The 21,751-nt window shown below is 39.2% G+C and overlaps 2 long non-coding RNA genes across 3 annotated transcripts in view; one reads left to right on the forward strand and one right to left on the reverse strand.

Annotated features, from left to right (window-relative positions):
- The window catches only part of LOC128773517 (uncharacterized), a 241,260-nt gene that overhangs the window by 21,356 nt on the left and 198,153 nt on the right, over window positions 1-21,751 (forward strand). For both annotated transcript variants that reach the window (XR_008417854.1, XR_008417855.1), the window contains exon 2: window positions 7,022-7,188. This is a non-coding gene — a long non-coding RNA (uncharacterized LOC128773517). The remainder of the gene's footprint in view (window positions 1-7,021; window positions 7,189-21,751) is intronic.
- On the reverse strand, window positions 9,650-19,773 carry LOC109254430 (uncharacterized). Its single transcript, XR_002074809.2, has 3 exons — window positions 19,609-19,773; window positions 15,789-15,944; window positions 9,650-9,758 (listed from the first exon to the last, which is right to left on the reverse strand). It is a non-coding gene; the product is annotated as an uncharacterized LOC109254430 (long non-coding RNA).

Genomic DNA, 21,751 nt, shown 5'->3' on the forward strand with positions numbered 1-21,751 from the left:
GGCTCCAGGCTCTGAGCTGTCAGCACAGAGCCCCACACGGGGCTTGAACCCACAGACTTGTGAGATCATGACCTGAGCTGAAGTCAGATACTTTAACTGACTGAACCACCCAGGTGCCTCTGTTTTCATTTTTTAAATCAAGTCTAAAGGTATGGAGAAATAGAACTATATTTCCTGACACTTTGTAACACCAGGTAATTTAACCTTGGTTATGAGTCACCTTACTTTTTTTTTTCTTAAGCTTATTTATTTATTTTGGTAGAGAGAGTACAAGCAGGGGAGGGGCAGAGATAGAGAGAAGAGAGAATTCCAAGCAGGCTCAGCTGCTGTCAGCACACAGCCCAACACAGGGCTTGATTCCATGAACTGTGAGATCATGACCTGAGCCAAAGAGTCCAGTGCAAATGCCTAATCGACTGAGCCACCCAGGTGCCCCCTGACTCACTTTACCATTTGAAGAAGAAACTTTGAAATCATGACTTCCATCTCTTGTTTGTAATAGAGAAGGATAAAGACCTTTTGGGGTCTTTGGGTGATTTGATAATACAGATTAGGTATTGGAAGCACATTCGAGAAGGTAGTGCCTCACATATTAACTGGTATAATTATGACTCCCTCAATTCCATGACTCACAAAATAGAAGAGTCCACAATAAAGACCTTTTTTTATATAAGCTCTATAGCTATTCAGAAACATTGTAATTTTGGAGAGAAATGAATTCAAAATTTTGAGGAAGAGGGCCCTTAGAACCAGCAAGTTCTCTGAACAGTGGGTGTGGTTGTGGAAGCCCAGGCGGTGTGGTGGATCTGTAGCCTATGGACAGATCTGTTGTGTAGGTAACCCCACAGCCAAAATGAAGACAGAAGCAAAGGAGGGCCTAAATGGAGGAGAGGGCTGTCACTCATTGCTTTAAAAATGGTGTTTGCAAGGCCATGTGAAAAAATGAAGCTATCCCTGATTTCCTTAACCCCTTCCCTCCATGAGGACAAGGCTTCTAGTGCTGACTGCAGATTGTCTCTTACAAGGGATCTCCTAATTATTCCCAGTATGACTAGAGGCTGAAAAGATGTTGAATTGGGGAAAATCGTCTTTTATATTGCTATTTATTTATTTATTCATTGAAAGGAGAGCAAATGAATGGGGAAGGGGCAGAGAGAGAGAGAGAGGAGAAGAGAGAGAAAATGAATGGGGAAGGGGCAGAGAGAGAGAGAGAGGAGAGGAAAGAGAATCTTAACCAGGCTTTGCGCTCAGCATGGAGCCCAACGCAGGGCTAGATCTCACCACCATGAGATCACCACCTGAGCTGAAATCAAGAGTTGGACGCTTAACCGACTGCACCACCCAGGTACCCCCATATTGCCTTTTAGATAATTTACAGTATGTTCTGGAGATGTAAATTGAAAAGTTAAAAAACAAAAAACCAACACTTCTCTATTTCTCTCTGGCTTGCCCACCATACAAACCTATTTCAGTCTTATTTTACTAGCTCACCAACCTACAGCACTCATGACTTCCCTGATACATGACAATTGAATTTAGGATAAGAGTTTACATTTTTATATTTTCATATGATTTATAATCTGCCCGATTTCAAAAAGGATTTGGGGCAGCAAGAGTAAATGACCCTGGGAGTTACACTGATATTTTTACTCTTCATTTGGTCCATAGTTTAGACTGCATACATTTCCATAATTCTGAGCACGGATCATATCTGGGTGACCTTTATCCAGGGTAAAATTCACAGAATTGCAGGAGGTGGAAAATGAGTTCTTCAGTATTTACAAAATCACCAAAGGCACATCTGAATGAGTTAAGTATTCTACCCAGTGTCTGTAATGGTTCTATTAATTATATTGTTTTGTACTTTAGACACGTTTCCTGTTGGGGGTGAAAGGAGAAGATGAAAAGATTTAAAGTATCCCTTGGATTGCTGTGTGACTTTGGGCAAAACACTGACCACTCTGAGCTCTAGATTCTACATCTGTTAAATGGGGATAATAAACTAACAGCATCTTTATGATGGGGTTGTTGTGAGGAGCAAATGAGATAATGTATACGTAAGAGCTTAGGAAACAATAAGTCACTATGTATTATGCAGTCAGTGTGGGTGAATGCTTTATTTACTTCAATCTCAGCTTCATACACTGAGAGAGACCAGGCCCTAGCTCTCGGGGATGCTCTGTGAAAAGTGCCTCATTGTGTTTAGGCTTTATTTATTGAATGCATTTGAATGAGCGATCATTCTAAGAGCAGAGAGTCATTCAATTTGATCTCACAATGGGGTGATGGGTGAGGCTGGAAACTACATTCTCAAATGCATTATCCAGAACACAGGAAACAAAACCACTTTTTAAAAGTGACTCATCTTTAATATCTCATAGCAGTTTTGAAATACTTCATTCATTCATTTTTATAGCAAACTCTTAATTGAGAATGTCATAAACCGCTTTGCAGAGAGAGGCAATCATGACCTGGGAAATTAAGTGGAGTAATTTACAAATAGGCTTTTGTTGGGCTGGAGGTTTTAGCTTATTCACAGCTTGCCTTTAGGTTATCTTAGCAACACACACTCCCCTTTCCCCACCCTGTTGGCAGTATCTATTTTGGGTGCCCAATATGCGCTGAAAATGAAACCAAACAGTTTCCTATATGTTGCTTTTTCCTGGCCTGCATTACAAAGTCCTTCTGACCCATTATTCTCAAAAACAAACACTGATCACTGTCATTGTTCTTTAAGACCCTTCATCTTTTCACCTCATCTATTGTCTATCCAACTTTCTTTCTCTGTGGGTCATATAAATAATATTGTGAATGAATGAACTCTGGGCCCATTTCCAACCAACCTTGACCTATGTCCTGGGCGAGTTCCCTCTTTTCTTATTTCTTACAGCTGGGAGTCTCCATAATTTGGCACTTGAGAAAATATATCATTTTTTTCTTACTTTAAAAAATATCTTGTTCCTCCTCCTCCCCAACCCAATTCTATGACAACTTATGTGAAAAATGCAGACTGCTAAGTCTGATACACTTGGATGAAACCCCTAGTTCTGCCATTTACGAGTTGGGTCACCTGGGATGATAATAATTACTTCATAGGGTTGTTGGAAAAGGTGAAAAAAAAAGATAACTCATATGAAGCATAAAGCACATAATATGAGTTCATTAAATCTTACTCAAAGATGAATTCACTGATTCCTCTCTAGACAAAGCTTCCTCTTTAAGGAGAGGAGGAAGAGAAAGATCTCTCTCTCTCTCTCTCTCTCTCTTCTTTGTAACCAAGGATGCATTTCCCCAACTTTCCCACCCACAAACTCTTAACCTTTTACTGTTGAAGATCCTGTGAACTTTCACCTAATTTCAGTCTTGCAGCTTTATCAAATGTTCATTGGTTTCAGTTCATTCTTTTTAACAAACATTGATATCTCCTGTTATGTGCCACGTATTGTGCTTAATGTGATCAAGAAAATGTTAAATACAAAATTCCTGCCTGCAGATTAGCGAAATACTTTTTAAAGCCATGGATTCATACGGTACTCCTCCCACTCTCCCTTTCCCATATACATATGCTGTCTTAAAAATTAAGCTTGGGGAAAGGGGGAAGAAAGTATCCATGAAGAGAACCCAGTGGACTACAGCTTTCTAGGTCACTTTCAACAGGCTGAACATCTACGATACAGTTTGTGCAAGGTACAAGCCATACCCTACATTTCATCCTATGGGTATTGTGCGTATTTCTGTGCTTAGTCACTATGTCTTACTTAAAAATTATTTGAGCCTTCTTGCTCTTACTTTATTAGGTATTGATTCAGCATTTTAACTTATAATTTGCAGTTTTCTGATTTTATGTATCCACATGCAATCCATTTGATCTTAAAACAATTGCTTCAAAAGCAATATTTATCTAGCTTAACAGTATTAATAGTCCTCTGCAAAGATTCCTGACCAATTTATCTTTTTAAAAGACAGAATATTTATATAATTTTTAACTAGGTTAGAGCAGTTTATTTATTTAAATGATGGGTAAAGTAAAAAATAAAAATAAAAAAGACTGCATTGGTGATGCCAAAACTCAGTAAGTGCCCATTTCTTTCCACCTGCAGCAACAAATAGCCAACAGGTTATCATTGATTTTGGTAGATTCATAGAATTTCCAAGTTGAGGAATAATATCTAGTCACCTATTACTCAAATTGTGGTCCATAGGCCAATGACATCATCAGAACTTGGGAGCTTGTTCAGAATGCAACAAAATCAGAACATGTATTTTAACAGAATCCTCAGATGATCCGTAAACCACTCAAAGTTAAAATTGACGTTCCATTTTAAACCACCTCCTCCCTTTATTTAAGAGATGAGAAAGATCGAACTCAGAGTTAGTGCAGGCTAGGGCCTGCACTCCAAGTTCAGAGTTCTCTTTTGTACTCAGGGCTGCCTCAGTGGCTTTCTCACTGTTAACAGTAGAAGTAAGAGGCTACTGCCCAGCTGTTCAGTATAGGTTTCCTTTTATCTTAGTTTCCTGGCTGATGTGTGGTGGTCTAGAAAAATAAATTTCAAGATTAGAGAATGACTTTCCCTTTCACCCTGATTTTTCTTGTGCAGGAGGCCATTTGGCTTATCATCCTATATTGCATAAGCCTCCTAAATAACAATGAACCCTTAATGAGGCCAGAACCCTTTTTATTATCATTAACGTTTGTCAGCACCTATGATAGGAATTTTACCACCTGACATTCTTTCCCCCAACTCACAGGTTATGATTGTGTAGTAGATCTCCACTCATATAAGGAGGATTGAAAAGGCTGAGCCAAACCCTGTTAACAAAACAGTCCCCTGAAGGGCTATAATATTGCTCAGTGGTAATATCATCCCTATGCATTTTATCTTGTACATGAAATCTGGGCTAATTATCATTTTCTCATACAGTACATTTTAGACCATTGTGTTTTTGTGTCCCTGCCTAGTTCATTAAGCAGGGTTTTACAGCTCCTCCAGTAACAGGATTGCTATTGACACTTTCATTAGACCCATAATTCAAATGCTTGTCTGCCTTCCAAATGGAAGCCTCTCAGTCCAGAACCACAATCTGGCCACCGACCGTATGTTGGCTTTTAGAACTGTCATAAACTCATCATCACATTCAAGTTCTTGAAGGGTCAAAATCTGCTTTCTTGGTGAACTGTCTCCATCCAACAAACAGTCAACGTGTTCTCCAAGAATAGTCAGCCAAGCTTTTTCTGTCGCTCTCTGAAAACTCTTCCAGACAGTTCTTAGTATAGTGCAACTATGACACAAATAATCGTTGCCTATATTTAAATAATTCCCTGCTTCATTCATTCATTCTGTTATTTTACCAATTTAGATCAATATACCCATCATTACAGCAGATGTTGTAATGACTTAAAGATAAATAAGATGGTCTCTGCCTTGGAGTATCTTATAGTCTAATAGATGTGTATAAGTGGAATGTGAACATTTTCACGACCAGGTTGTAAGCAATTGGAATGACTATAATTGTAGATTGCTGTGCTCTAACTAATGGCTGTTATCAACTGTTTTCTCATCAATGGTTCAAATGGAAATAGCATCAACAAGCCTAGGCTTGTCCACAGACATGATTCCGATGGGCAACAGGGACAAAGTAGGGCTGGATCAGAGATAGTCAGTGCTCTGGTGATCATGAAAAGTGGTCTTTGTTTTTTTATTAGTGTTTTGTTTTTCTCTTTGACAAGGTTCAAGAAAAGGTTCAATGCAAATATTTGATCTAACTGACAATAAAGCTTTTTAGGAGAGCCTACTAGACAAGGAAACTTTCTCTTTTAATGTTTGCAGAAGTAACTTATCTTGGCCCTTTGTGAAGAAGCAGGAAATCTGAACAGACCTATGTAGCTTCAGTGTGCAGTTGAGGTTTTCAACATTTACAAATTGCTTTTAGCTATTTATTTGAACATATAATTGTAGACCATATATTTCAAGGTACAGTTAATTGTGTTTGATTTAAAAGGCTGCTGTATGGATACTTTGCTTTTGTTTTATGACCAATCAAATCACAAAACAAAAAACAAACAAAAAAAACTTATCTGTGGGTAGTTTTTACCTTCATTGTATCTTTGCCTTTGAAAGAGAGGAAGAAATGGAAAATACGAGAGTATGGTCTTGTACCGTATCTTCGCATGCTTTTTTTTTAGTTCTTAGCCTTACCTAAGTATACACATTCAATTACCTCCTCTGACCAAACCCATGTCTGGACTCCAGAAAAAGAAGGGCTCCCTGCTGGAATGGACTCACACCACTAAGCAGAAGAAGGATGTAAATCTGGTGTCTGTTGCCGATCAGGATAATGTGGCTCCATTTTGCAGTAATACTGCTGTGGTGTTGGAAAATGACTTCAGCATTTTTCCCAGTGCATTTCATTCCACTGCATGTGCCTTCAGAAACATGCCCGATCGCGTGATGGAGGTCAACAACAATGTAGGGTTTAGAAATTGTTGCTTAGAAATCACACTCACTTAAATACCTGAATCTGTCCATCAGCCATGCCATAGCTTATTCCAAGCTTGTGCAGAAGAGTGATTTGCAATCTCCTTGCTTTTCATTTCAAGTAGCATCACTCACTTTAAGTCAGATATTCAGGCCTCTTCAGAAGCCTCCAGGGTGAAGGACAAGTAAGAAGAAGCTTATCAAATCTTTCACAACTGGGGCCAACTGTATCTATTGCATCAAATTTGTTACCTCTTTCTCTGATATTTTATTTTAAAATCACACATTCTTCCTTTCATGTGACAAATAATGAGGATTTTGCCACATAATTTCACAATCCCGATGGTTCTTTTTTGGTTCTACACATTTAATTGATCACTCCCCAGGTTAAAAGCTGGGCCAAAATGACTGGGGTTAAGGGAGAGGATCTAATATTTGTTTTTGTAAGTTCTTCCCTTTGCGTTATCTTCCCTCATCTTTTATCTTTTATAAGCTCAGGTTGCATAACTAAATTCTGGGGTTTTTTTTTCTTTTTCACTCACAAGGATTTACCAATTTGGGCTTCTTCCAGCGCTAAAAACCGATTACAAATATGAAACAGATTTTACTACTGGACTTGAATACCATATTAAAAACAAGAAGATCGTCAAAATAATTGAAAAAGATCCTCACCAAAGAATAGATGCAATGTGAATGGCAAGATATCAAGGAGGTAAGAGGTAAATTTCTTAATAAAAACATGTTTGTCATGTGGTCAGGTGTATACCAATTATGACTCTAGGCTAAAGGTAGCATTCTTTCTCAGTTAAGGGTCAGAGAGGGGAGGATCATTTCTAATCAAAAAAACATACTGGATAATCCAGTTTCCTTTTTTTCTGGGTCTGTCCATCTGACTATTAATTATAGAAATATTGCACAATGCTAGATTCTTTCTAAGGACATCATTTTAGAGGAGCGGTATGCTTAGTACAGGAAACATCCTCCGCAAAAAAACACTCTCAGAGACATTTACCAATTTCTTGTGCTTCATCTTGAAAGCACATCTTGAAAACCCATCTCCAGGATGACAAGGTAGCAAATCAGAGGCATAGGGCAATAAAGCTCTTAAACCTTGTTTATCTTGATGTTGGAAGAAAGGACATTCAATCCCCCAAAACCAAAGGGCAGGAGATGGGTGGGAGGGTACCTGAGGTGGGCATGTGAAAGATTCTACCGAACAAGAATGTAACATGAGGATTTGAGGAGGTGGTGGAAATGATTTTTGAAAGGAATAATGGAGATTGAACAGTGAGTATGTGAGCTCCCAGAGTGTGCTATCACTATCAAATTGATAGGCTCAGGGTATTAGAAAATGAGAGAGCGTATGAAATGTTAATAGTAATTGCTGTGCACTGCATTCTTGGATCTCCATTCTCCTCAATGAATGAGTAAAGGGTGGTATCCCCCAATTTTAAATAAAATGTCACTTTGGGTCTGAACACATGGCTGCAGCCTTTATTTCACTCAGAAAGCAAATATTCAACTGGGCACCTTGGCAATGAGATTTCTTTTAAAATAAATACTAGTGTCTTCTCAGTGCCCAAGCCTCAGCCTAAGTACCAGGTTTCCAGTTTTCTTCATGCGGCCAAGTTTGTAAAGAGCAAATGTTAGAAGAAAGTGTCAGCTTTAGCACTGGTGGAACTAGTTCAGTAACTAGGTGACTGAACCCAAGTCAGTCATCCGAGGTAATGCTGTGCACTAGTTGTGAACAGGACAGGACTTTGGAGTCATACAGATTTTGCACAAGTTACTTGATATTCATTAGGCATTGTTTCCCATATCTATAAATCTATAATGCTGGGCATTAAAAGAATCTCCCTCATCAGGCTTTTTAATGGCATAATGTATGTGAAGCTTCACAGTGAGGAGTTCAGTAACTACCAGCCAGTTATAGTTGTTACTGCTCTCAGGGTGGTGTCCTCAGTTTCCTCATCTTCAACATGGAAAGATCAGATAAAAAATTTTTCTCTATGCTCCTTTCTAGTTCTAAAAATCATTTCTGTAATTCCTCGGTGAGGCGCACCAACCATAAGAAACAGGTAATGTCAACGAGACAGCTCTTTTGCCTTGAATCTCTTAGAAATATTTGACTTCTTTTAAAGTGCCCCATCCTTGGAGGCACCTGGGTGGCTCAGTCGGTTGAGCATCCGACTTCAGCTCAGGTCATGAGCTGGCAGTTCTGAGTTCAAGCCCCACATCGGGCTCGCTGTTGTTAGCACGGAGCCTGCTTTGGATCTTCTGTCCCTGGTTCTCTGCCCCTCCCCCACTTGCCGTCTCTCAAAAATAAACATTAAAAAAAATAAATATCTTAAAAAAATAAAACGCCCTAGCCTTGAGAGGGCCCAAAATTTCATTTAACATGTGCTTTACCAACATGTACACTTGTATACCTGTGCTGCTTGTACACTTTCTGAATAGGAAGAAAAGAGATGTAGTTCTTCTCTTTCCATCTATAAACTAAACTATACCTGAAGCATTTGTGATTTACCCTATATGCATGGAGAAGTTGTTCTGCTTTTCCCTAGGAACATAGGTAGCCACCAAAATGTATTTTCCTTTTCCTTTTTTTTTTTTTTACCCTCTTCCTCTTCTTCCTTTTTAAAAAGATACTAAAACCCTAGTTCTTCTGCAATATGAAATAGTCTCAGAGACTTTTGAGCTATTTTTTTTTCTTTTTACTTGATTTTTTGTTGTTAGAATCTGGCCCACAGAAATGTAATACTGATAGACTTGTTGACTGGCCCTAGAATATATCACAGTCCCCAAATACATGAAATTAAAAAAAAAAAGAAAAAAGAAATCAACATTGTTCTGAAAGGAAGGTAGTTAAAATTCAGAAAGAGAGATTCTTTAATTAACTTAATAAAATTACTAATGGAAGCATTTTAACTGCTAAATTTAATTTACTTGTCAAGATATCAGGCTACAAAGAGGAGGGAAGAGTAGGAACTCTGCTTTCCATTATGATGTACTCTATTATAGAATAAATTTGCTTAAAATGAAATATATCACCAAAAGCCATCAATGACATCTTAATTTGGAACAGCCAGTTGAAAAGTAATTAGACTATGAAGCAATCAGTTCTAGTAAATCAGTGTTTCCCTTTACATAAACATACTTTTTTTTCTTTTCTTTCTTTTTTTTTTTTTTATTCTATTTATATACAGGAAAGACTTTCAGGTAGTAGGCAGGCAAAGATGCTGATTCTTTTGGCTGTCGGTGTTTTTACTTTACATTACCAAGCTGTCAAAACAAAATGTTTTATGATGGGTTTAAAAAATGTATAAGCATCTGATTTGATTTAATGTTTATATTTATATGTTGAACTGAGGAGAGTTTGCTTATCATAGGGGTTTAAAAGATTTACATTTGTCTGCTTCTTACTTCCAAAATGCTTTCCAGATCCACAGGCAGCCCTGACACCTTACTTCAATGAATGAGGCTCAGTCAAAAACCAGAGAGGAGCCTTGCCTCTCCCTGCAGGGTCCCTCCTAAGTTATATAAACAAAGGTGGAAAATGTGGTTGCTAATGATACATGGATGGGGAGGGAGGTGGGAGTGGTTAAAATTATCCTTGTGTTCCGTGTCTGACAGTTCACCATTAGTAATTTCTCAAAATGTAACTGGCCTTCCTAGCAGTGTGTTTGTTTATTATTATGAAAAGCTAATAAGGGGGATGGGTGAAACAGAAAATAGTCTAGATTTCATCTGATTTTGAAAAGTTAACCTGACTTATCTGAGGTACCAAGAATCCCAGTATCCAACTCATTTCTATTAGGAAGATCTTTTGTATCTCTGTCTTTTCTGATCACCTTGGTAAACCTCTGAAGAAGACATTTTCAACTTCAATTTACAGACATAGAAATGGAGGCCCAGAGAGGTTAAGTGACTCGTGGAGATCTCAGAGGTAGTTAATGGAAGAGTGGGGGCTACAACAAGGCTTCTAGGCTCCTGATACTCTTTCCACAACATCTGCTTCTGATGATGGAATCCCATCTGTTATATATGGAGGGGAAGAGGTGTGAGAAAAAAATAACTAGATGAGATATCAATCACTAGGCAAAATATTTATGAAGGACTTCATTCAGATATTAGGGGAGTCACCATTGTCACCAGCCCTGAAACATCAGAGGCAATGATGAATTATGCCAAAGAGAGCATTAGCTCAGAAGATAGAGAGTACCTTGCAATGTCATGCTTGTGTTAGTGTGCATTACTCTCTAGTGGGAGAGAATGGCATGAGAGAGGAAAATAAAGGACAGTTTTTAGTGAGGAAAATAAGCTACACCTTGTTATGAAAGGAGAAATGTGGGGAAGCCTGTGAAACACAGTTCCAGGATGTGCCAGCATGCAAATCACTTAGCAGTATGCAAATGACCTCACCCTTATAGAGTAAATCATTTCCATTCTCTCCACTGCCTCTTTAGAAATGTGATCATTGATAACAGCACTACAAGGTACTATTCCTAGTTGAAAAACACATTGGGAGGAAATCTAGTATGTATGATACAATGAGATTATTAGCATTCATAATTGTAGATAGGTGTGAAGTAGCCTAAGACAATGTAGTCTAAGCGCAAAACAGACCTCTGCTGCCTGTAGCAGTGAGAGAACTGAACAGAGCACAGGGCTGCAGGCACCCTGCTTCCAGAATTCTAGTTAAAATACAGTTTGTCATCACCAGTGGCTGCTCAAGATTCGTATATAACAGGACAATTGCCCTGGGAGTGGCAAAGGCAAGAACTATATGAAAAGAGACAGAACAACTTAAAGTTAGCAAAGAAGGATAAGGAGAGCAAAAGTGGGAAACGAGATATTGCTAGTAAGAGACGTTGGATGGAGTAAGGAGGTCTTTTATAAATGTATCAAGGAAAAAAAGTGATCCTCAAGAGAAAAAAGACCAGTGAATAAATGAGAAGAGGAGGGTGTGAAATTAATGATGGCTGAGATATTGACCTCCTGCTTTAAGTCAGTTTTTAAGAGAAAAATGAGAAGAAAATTTGGACAGCTGGAAGGCAATAATGACTTTTAAAAATAGGTATCGACAAAGAGGATGAGGGGAAATTTAGAAAAAAATTAAACATTGTGGCATATACAGATTGTAAGCTTCAGATAATATGCTTCCCAGGGAATTAGATTTCCTGCCTACTAACTAGGCACAGATATGGAAGAAGAACAATACAACTAAAAAAATGTCAGAAATTCCTCAAAACAAATGTGTTTCATATAACAATAGAATAATGATGGGGCTGGCTGGCGGAGCAAACACAGGATAGGCCCTCTTAGTGTTGTGTAAATTTTGGACGTACTTGGTTATGCCTATGTGGCAATTGCAATTTTTAAAAATTTAGGGAAAATTTTCTCTTTTATTTAGCAAGTAAGGAAGTAACCTCAATAACCCATGTTAGCTACTGTGTATTATGTACAAGAGATACTGTCATTGTCCCACAGGAGAAAATTGGAAAATGATGCAGTTCCTAAAACATTACTGAAAATGTTGATTAAATATGTACACGAAATTGGAAAATTCAGAGTGCAATGAAAAAAAAGGATCTGAAAGAAAGTTTCAGATCCTAATAAAAATTTTAAGGCTAAATCCTTAATATCCAACTAATTCTTGGGAAGCTACTAGATACTTGGGAATAATCATTTAGGGAAGTTTTTGTTGATATTAGGTAATGCATTTTTGTAAGATAAAGATACAACTGCTAGTATTGGAATTTTAAAGAGAGTAATTTATTGGAAGTGCATTCATTTTTATAAGTTTTTATTTATTTTTATTTTTTAATGTTTGTTTTGAGAGGGAGAGAAAGCATGCAAGCAAGGGAGGGACAGAGAGAGAGAGAGAGAAAGACTCTGAAGCAGGCTCTGTGCTGTCAGCACAGAACCCTACACGAGGCTCCACCCCAGGAACCGTGAGATCATGACCTGAGCCAAAATGAGTGAGCCACCCAAGCACCCTTTAAAGGTTTATCTTTAAGTGATCTCTATACCCAACATGGGGCTTGAACTCACAATCCCGAAATCAGGAGTTGCATGTTCTACTCGCTGAGCCAACCAGGCACCCCATGGATGTGCATTCTTTTTTTTTTTTAATTTTTTTTTAACGTTTATTTATTTTTGAGACAGAGAGAGACACAGCATGAACGGGGGAGGGGCAGAGAGAGAGGGAGACACAGAATCGGAAGCAAGCTCCAGGCTCTGAGCTGTCAGCACAGAGCCCGACGTGGGGCTCGAACTCGCGGACCGCAAGATCATGACCTGAGCTGAAGTCAGACGCTTAACCGACTGAGCCACCCAAGAGCCCGGATGTGCATTCTTAAGGGAAGATTGTGTCTTGGAATATTTGCCCCTAAACAGTTTCCTTGGCAGTCCTACATATGGGCTTAGTTGACAGACTGTAGTCATTGGCTTCTTGGTTTCTCTCATTTTCAATGTCCTTTTTTCTCTTTCCCTCTTGCTCTTCAGTAACTAGAATCTGAGATTTGTGGTATACCATGCCACTGATGCACTATATCCATACTCTACAAGAACTCTGCAGCACCTACCTTCAAGCTGTTTACAGTCATAAGTCAAATGTAGTTTACTGTCAAGTCAGTACCACAGTGAGGAAGTGTAGAGGAGTTTGAAATCATATGCAAAGGGATGTGGCAGAGAAAAGGCTTGACTTCCTCCCTGAAGTTTACATGGAATTTAGACACATTGGCACCAAGTGGGGAGAGAGAACATTCCAGAGTCTGCAGCAGTTAGAGCAAAGGTCTAGACTGAAGTGCATCTGCACAAGGGGGTGGGAAATAGATCTTTTCTGGTGGAGCAGATTCTTAAAAGGCAGCAGATGCAGCTGTGATGTGGTAGGACTGTTTGTAATCTGAAGACCTGGACACAAATCACTGCTCTTTTGGAAAAGTCATTTTATCTCTCTAAATCTCATAGTCTCAATTTGTAAAATAAGAGCCATATTCTCCCACAAGGCTACCCTGCTGGGTGCCAGCCAATAGTAGAGTCATGGGTTTAAAGCAGCTATATGATCAGCTTCTTGCTTTTTACCCAATGTTCTGCTTTGCTTATGCTGGCATTCTGTTCCTCAACAGTTACTTTGTGCCTAAAAGGCATTTGACTCCTGGTGTATTACAGTTAAGCCATTTACTTTTGCTAATTTATGGTTTCATATTCCTTCCAAGATTTTTAAGCAGTTTCAATGTTTTCTATTAATTTTTGATATTTTATTATAATCATTCCCAAGTGGGATGGGAGGGAGATAACCCACTTCCCCATTGGATTATGACTGTGAAGTTAAGGCAGAGAACTTATGCTGAAAAAAGAGGAGATTCCACTCCATCTATAGAATGTTGGAGACTCTGGGGGTGCCTGGGTGGCGCAGTTGGTTGAATGTCTGACTTCAGCTCAGGTCATGATCTTGCAGTTTGTGAGTTCAAGCCCCACGTCAGGCCCTGTGCTGACAGCTCGGTGCCTGGAGCCTGCTTCGGATTATGTGTCTCCTTCTTTCTCTGCCCTTCCCTCACTCACACTCTGTCTCTCATTTGAATATAAATAAACATTTTAAAAAATTTAGAAAAAAAAGAATGTTGGAGACTGATGACTAGAATAGTGGCAGATTGTGAGTGCAAAATGGGTGTACATAGCTGATTATTTTACATAAATCAGACCCTAAATCCAATAAAGAACCCAGTCCTCATCATTGAAAGTGGTTTCTGAGTACTACTGAAGAAGGGAAAGAGGGGTGGAGAAAGGAAAAGGAAGAAAGATAGAAAGTAAAAGAAAAGAGGGAAAATAAAGAAAAACACATAGGAAATAACATTTTTTAAGAATTCATTTTGAAGCTATGTTGTATCACTTGGATATAATTACCCACAGATGAAAAAGATCTTTATTTCACTTTTCATGTTTTTCTGTTCCTCTTCTCTACATTCCTCTATTTACAACAACCTCACCCTTCTCTATTGCAAAAAAAAGTGAAAAGTGTTGGTCCACTTTTTGTTGTTGTTTTCATAGGTAGTTTTAGTAAAATCATTATACATAGAAAATTCTTTTTTAAATCCTTGGTTTCTTAATTTCTGCACCCTAGAACTTAGTCCCAAACTCTCAGGAAATCAAAGTAGTTTAATAAGTCAATGTACATATACACAGAACTGAAAATGCCTGACTAAAATCCTAGGTACTAATAAGTAACAGATAATAGTAAAAAAGATATTCCTCTTAGTTGGAATAAATGCTATTAGTTATAGTTATTTTCTCATGTGGCTACCATACAGTGTTTTAAAAGGTTACTTCCATATTTCAGACAATTGGACCTAACTTATGGCTCAGAAGACATTAAAAATAAAATTGTGTATGATTCAGTAAACAATAAATATGAGGAATGCTACAAACTGAAACTTGTAAGAGTCAGCCAAAGCTATACTCAGAGGTGAAGTAATAGCATTAAATATTTCATTTCCTTGGGGAAATATAGGATAATTACGAATGAATTAAAGAAGACCTCTGGAAATTAAATATAAAGCTATGAGGAAATAAGTAACGAAGATAATAGTAAAAGAATCTACTAAAAATAGTAGAAGTGATTAATCATCTCTAGGTATTAGCAAAACTATTAGCAAAACTATTTAGCAAAACTATTTTATTTATATAACAATGCAATGTTTATACTTATCATAAAAGTTTAAATATATTATATATTTATAATGTAATAATATATTACTTATTAATTTATTTTGTAAATAATTTTATTAATTGACAAAACCTTGTCAGTTTTAATAAAGGGGGGAGCCACAAATGAAATTAGAAATGGGAGCATGGATTTTTAAAATAGATTCAGGGACAATAAAAATCGTAAGAGAGTTGTGCAAAGTTATGTTCCAATGAGTTTGAAAATCTCAATGAAACGAAACTATTTTGGAAAAATATAAATTACCAAAAATGTTTAAGAATAATTGAAAAGAAAGAATTAAAGCAGTGGCCAAAAATGAAACTAAATAACTAACCAGCTAAATACAATTTTAAACAGTTAGTGTATTAAAAGTGATTAGTGTATTTAAAGTATTAGTACTAAAACAAATCCTGGGAACTTCAAAGCCCAATTAATTTTAAATTAATACTAAATGTAGAAAAATATTAAAAACTACCTAATTTTATGATACTAGTGTTACTCTGATACCAAAATAGAGAAAGGTAGTAATATAATACAATAAAAAAATTTATAGACCTCTCCCACTTGTAAATATAGGTACAAAAAATGAAACAAAGTGATTCAACAGTTTGTAATATGAATGGTCTTCTCATCATGGTGTGGTGGGTAGGTTCAGTGTTCATTTCAGAAGGAGGTGAGGCGGTCATTGCATTTTTTATTTTTTATCAGAAGAGGACTCAGTCTTGGAAAAGTGGCAGGCAGTTGGAGTAGCCTCATCAACGCTGTGACCAAGTTGAAGATCACAGAAACAATTAGAATGTGTCTTCAGGAAATGATTTGATTCTGCATATATTTGCTTCAATACAGGGACTGGGGTTAAAGTCATGAAGCAGTCAAACTTTATTTTTTGTTGCTTCTACTATTTTTAAAGTCAATGTTTACTTCACAGAACAATTATAAATCAGTGTTCTGTATTAAATCTCCAATATAAACAGTCCATGTGGTAGGCACTGCATGCAGTTCAAAGAGGTCAAAGTAATTGTTAGTTGTCATAAACCTCATGCAAGGTGGGCACCTCCATCGTACTTGTTAGTGATCTGGTTCCTTCTCTTTCCACTGCGTAATACCCATTTCAAAGATCTATTTCCCTCTCCTCCTCCCCTTCTCCTTTCACTCATCTCTACTTCCCTCTCCTTTTCCTTCTCCCTCTCTCTGTCCCTCTCTGTCTCCCTCTCTCTCTCTCCTTTCCTTCCCCACCCCCATGTCTCTGATTCTTTGTATTTTGGGGGGAATTTGGCAAGCAGAGCCTTTGTCAAGAGAAACCTGAATGGCACCCTCTTGCAGAGGAAAAAGCTGCCTTTAAGTGCCATTCTTAATTTATGGGTAAGAGCTGCTACTGTACCTGTGTGAGGTTCCCACGAGAATTTCACTAAATGTGTCTCTGCCAATACCAATGACCGAAAGAGACCTTCCATTAACTTCTGAATTAGCCAAATGGGACAGAGCTTAATCTAATATGTGTTATTTCATTTTCTAGGTTACTTGTTTTAAAGGAAATAAAGTATACTCATAGGCTGTCTAAAACTGTCCTGGGAGATGTGCATGGAAGGACTCCATCTAAACAGTATTGGCTTCTGTGAAAGCTGGGTGCATGCCTGAGGGCCCAATTTAGCTTGGTGGATGCCTTTCTCACAGTAGGCAAAGCAAACCCCTAATTCCAAAGAGCTCTGAGAGAAATTACACATTCGTGAAAATGATGAGCGCTTGTGCTGAAGTTTTAAGATGCTGTAATAAAGGAGCTTTTTCCTGTCTTGATACCTCCACCAATGCCTATCTGACTTCTGCGTGGAAGTGGCCTTCCTCACAGTAACTGTGATCTCTCCTCTTTGGCCTAGTATGACAGTGCTATGAGCAGTCTAGCCGTCATCAGAAGCATATTGGAAACTGCTTCTGAAACCTCAGAATTCAGACTGGCTTCTGAGGAGGCGGAGTGGTATAGTGGAAAGAGAACCAAACTCACTGCCTGTAGACTGAATTTCTTTCTCAGCTGAGCCCATAACAGCTGAGTGACCTTGAACATAAGTCCCCCTGGGCCTCAGTATCTGTATCTATCAGATAGGGTTAATAATATTTGCTCTGCCCATTTTCCATGATTATTATATTGATCAAATGAGATAATGAATATAAAAGTGTTTGCAAACTACAAAGCTCCTATAGAAATTTAAATTATTTTTAGTGTGATATGGCATATGGAATGGTCCAACAGGTTTCTGAGATCTTGTAGGTATCTTGGCAATGTCTTCTTGACTGTCTAGGATTTTCATGAAAGCAAAATTTGCTAAACAGAGCTAGATGCATGCAGCTCTCTCTCTTTTTATAGCCCTCCTTCCCAACTGCCAACCCTATTCATGGGACTTAGGAATGTGCCAAGGTTAGAAGACTCAGACATGGGGTGTGAGCCATAACTTCTAAATCAGTTCTGGAAGGATGCCAGACCATCAGTTTAGAAAAGTGATTTGAGTGTCTTCCTGAGGACAAAGAATTACTTAGAGAGTGTATCTTTCAAGAACATGTTATTGAAACTTGGAAAAAAAGAGTTTTAAAACATGAGAACACTAGTATTAAAGGCACTCTAAACCAATTACAGCATATTTACTTGGATTTCAATGGGCGGGATACCCTTTTCATTATTTGCAAGCTTCAAGAACATTAGAAACACTTCACTGAAGACAATGTAATATCCAAATCTGAAGTAGGCTGTTGTTTGTCCATTTAATCCACTTTCTTGCTTTTACCTTCTTCATGAAGGCAGAAGAGCACTTATATGTTTTTGGAATGCACAATGTACCCTGAGTAGGCAGTGTACTTTTGGATAGTTAGCACCCTTTGTCCCCTGAAAAAAAAAAAAAAAAAAAAAAAAAAAAAAAAAAAAAGTATTATATCCTCCTTACCCTACCCTGTAGTTGCTGTGTTGGAATAGGAGCCATGAAAGGGACAGGTTTAGACCCCTGAGCCCTTAGCGCAGAAAGGCCTTGTCATTTCCAAGCGCTTAAAGATCATTCTGCATGCTTCAGGGAGTTTCCTTGGGGCCATGGATGATAGATGGGGATAAAAGGCATAGAAGCCTGAGGGAGACTTATGTTCAGAGGTGCCCAGTATTTTAAAGATTTGTTATCCACAAGGCATTGACTACCTTCAGGTAATGTGAGGGCCTTCCACATTTTAGTACCCTTTAGCCAGATGATGGTCATTGAACGGAGAAAGAATATCTACATTTTTTTCCTGATTGCTTCTCTGTATGGGTTTAAAGTGAGTTTGGGGACCCTAAAGTGCACTGGTGAATCGCTGCATATCATCAACGCTGGCCCTTTTCTTCATGCCAACTGAAAAGGCCCAGTCTATACAGGCTTTTCTTTGGATCTTGTTTTTCTCTCACTTCTCTGGGGTAGAGGACTCTCTCACTTAGAAGGGCCTTGACAATCTGTCCTGCCAAACAGTGGCTTGTGGTGCCTGCCTATTTTATGCCAACTTCCCAAGCCTTACATGCTTCAGTGGTACCCAGGTCCTGCTTCAGTTTGGATGGACCCATCCTAAGCATCAGCACTTGACTCCGAGTCTTTTGACAGTAGGACTTCTGGGTCCCACCTGCTGGAGTAGCTCCCAAGAGACCACAGCCAGAGTGAGGGGGCCTCTGCCAAGGTTTCTGAGGCTTCCTTCCCTCTTGGCTCTCTTCTTCTCACTGACCACCTGGTCAGCATTTGATTCCTCCCTCTGTTGTCACTATCTCTGTGACTTTAAGCCAATTACGTCATGCCCCTCCAGAGAGATAACTCCCCATCTTCTTAGGCAGGGAAGGATAACTGCCATCACACTCAGATTCCCTAATTAAGTCATTATAATAATGACTTAAGCACACGGTAAGGTCAAAAGTCCAAGTTGGTTCGTAGTCAATAGCAGGATGTTGTTTCACAAAATCATTCAAAGACCTCAGCTAATGGTAACTCTGCTCTTGGCAACATGTAGTTTCCAAGGCCACAAAGTCATAAGGGTTCTAGTCTAGAAAAGAAGAAAAGGCACATGGGGAGCCCGTACCCTCTTAAAGGTGGTGGTCCAGAGTGGCACACATCACTTCTCAGCCTACAGCATTGACAGATACTACCCATAAAGCCATGTGAGGGGCAGGGTGGCTGAGAAAGCCATATCTCAGTAAGAGCTCTGAAGTGTGGAAGGAGAACAGGAAGGAGGACATTTTGGTGCACAGCTCCCTCTGCAACACACAGCATGTCTGGCTAGGTTTCCTAGGTTACTATTATATGTAGTTGTAGCGAGCATGGGCTACTTTTCAATTTTCTTCTGCCACTTACTAGTTTCATGATGATGAATAAGTAACTAAACAGCCTGCGCTTCAATTTACTCATCTTTAAATGGAGAGAACTTAATACTTACCTGGTAGGATTATTGTGAGGACTGAATGAGTTAATTCTCACAGGGCTTAGGAGAGAACAAGGTGCCTATAATCACTCAATACATGTTAGTCCTTCAGTCAACCTTCTGTGAGTTCCTGTTAAGATTCAAGATTGAGGCTTATGGTAGAATGGGGCATTTATACTCTTTGTGATGACTTGTGAAACAGGGTGTTTCTGTACTTCATAATGGCTTAGTAATAGCAATGCCCTTTCCCTAAGGTCATAAACAATCTAAAATTCTAAATGCAGATTCCAAGTAAGAGACAGAGAGAGGGAGGCAAGAAAAGAAGGGTAGAAGGAGCAAGACAGACAGACTCCCCGTTGGCCTGACTGAGCCATACTTGAAACTTCCCTGCAATGGGAACTTTCTACCCAGGCTTCATTTGTTCCCCTTCATAAGGTCAGACCTGCACTCAGGTCTGAAGGCTCTCCCTGCCTTCTCCAACTCCCTCTCCTTCTGCCTCTGTAGGCATCTCCTCTACTAAACTTCTCCCACATTTAATCCCATTTTTGCATCTGCTTCTCAGAAAAGCCAAATAACACACTGAGTATTTCACATATATGTACTCAACATAAAAAGAAGCTCTCCCCAGTTATCCTTATGCAAACCCCAAGAAACTCTCTCTCCAGTTTTGTGTAACATTACTCAATAGAACATTTCATTTATGCCAACATTTCATTTATGTAGGCAGTGGCTAGTTTCCTATAACAGGGCTACCTTCTTCAGGGTACAGCCTGGGGAACATGTACAAAGAAGACGAAAAAGCCTGTCCTACTGCTGGACGTAATGCTTTTGGACCTTAAAGCATGCTGGCTTGGGACAGACAGTGCCTGCCACAGGGCCACAGAGGGATTGCATGGTGGCGAGGTGCACCTGCCGGCTCCTCTGTGGCAGCGTGTTTTGAGCAACGGTGAGTGAGCATCTGCCTGGCACTGTGACAGGTGCTAGGACTACATAGACAAAGGCCCACTCCCTGCCCTCACAGGGCTCACAGGCTGGCTGTGGGTAGACAGTTCAACAGGTAGTTGCAATTTCTCTTGTTGGGTGCTAGGTGAGAATAAATTCTGGGTGCTGAAGAACTATAGGAGAGGGCCATTTACGAAGGAGGGAGTCAGGGTGGGTGTCCTTGGTCAGGTGAAAGCTGGGCTGTGGGCTCCTCGGTTTTGACTAGAGGCTGAAGGGAGATGAAAAGCAGATGGTGTCCAGACTGGAGGGCATGACAGAGTGGGGAACATCCAGTCAGAACATCCAGTCGGCCTGGAGGGTGGGCCGGAACCAGATTTAGTGCTCTATGGGGAGAACTGTAAAAACAACTGTAATATAGTGTGATGGATGCCATCATAGGGCCTTAGAGACAACAAGGCTATTGTCACCAGAGGAAGGGAGGTGTGCTGAGAGTCTTTTAAGACCCTGATATCAGAAGGGCTTGATGGAAATTACAAAAAATGGAGAAAAAACATATTTTTCAACTTTCAGTTAGCCACCTCTTGGTGGCTCAGTTTGCTGCTTTCTGTAAAAAGTAGTATTTCCTTTTATTTGTTCTGAAATTCTATTCATTAAGCTTCAGGGGATGGGGTGTAGTATGGAGTATGTGACCAGACACTTAATAGTAACATCCTGAACATGAACTTTGTTAATGATTTCATATACAATCAATCCTTTAAAAAATCATGAATTTTGTCATGCTTTCCTTTAGGCTTTATCATTATATAGTGAAGAGCCCTGCTTCTTTATCTCTCCCTTTTGTGTTCTTCCCCTCTTCTTTTTCCTCATCTCTTCTGCCTACTTGGTCATCTTCTACTCAGTCAAGCTGTGAACAGATGGTTTCCAGCTTTGGGGCCCCCTGAAGGTGTGAGAAGCTCTTTGCTCTGTCTGTGATTCCCTCATGCCAGCCAAGGTAACCACATTTGACCATCACCCTCTGAACACTTGGCTTTCAGTGGAACCCTGGGCTATGTGTAGATATGACTCTGAATAGCATCCCAGCTGCTGTATGGACACAGCACCCCTCCCTCTCTCACCATTTCTGAGAACAGTTGGCCCCCATCCCAGTTCTGGAAAATGTTCTGTAGTACGTGGGTCCATGGAGCAGCTTAGAGTTCCTAGTTGGCTATTCCTACCT

The sequence above is a fragment of the Panthera pardus genome, unplaced genomic scaffold, assembly GCF_024362965.1.
Source record: "Panthera pardus isolate Hobbes unplaced genomic scaffold, ASM2436296v1 HiC_scaffold_25, whole genome shotgun sequence".
Taxonomy (NCBI): Eukaryota; Metazoa; Chordata; class Mammalia; order Carnivora; family Felidae; genus Panthera; species Panthera pardus.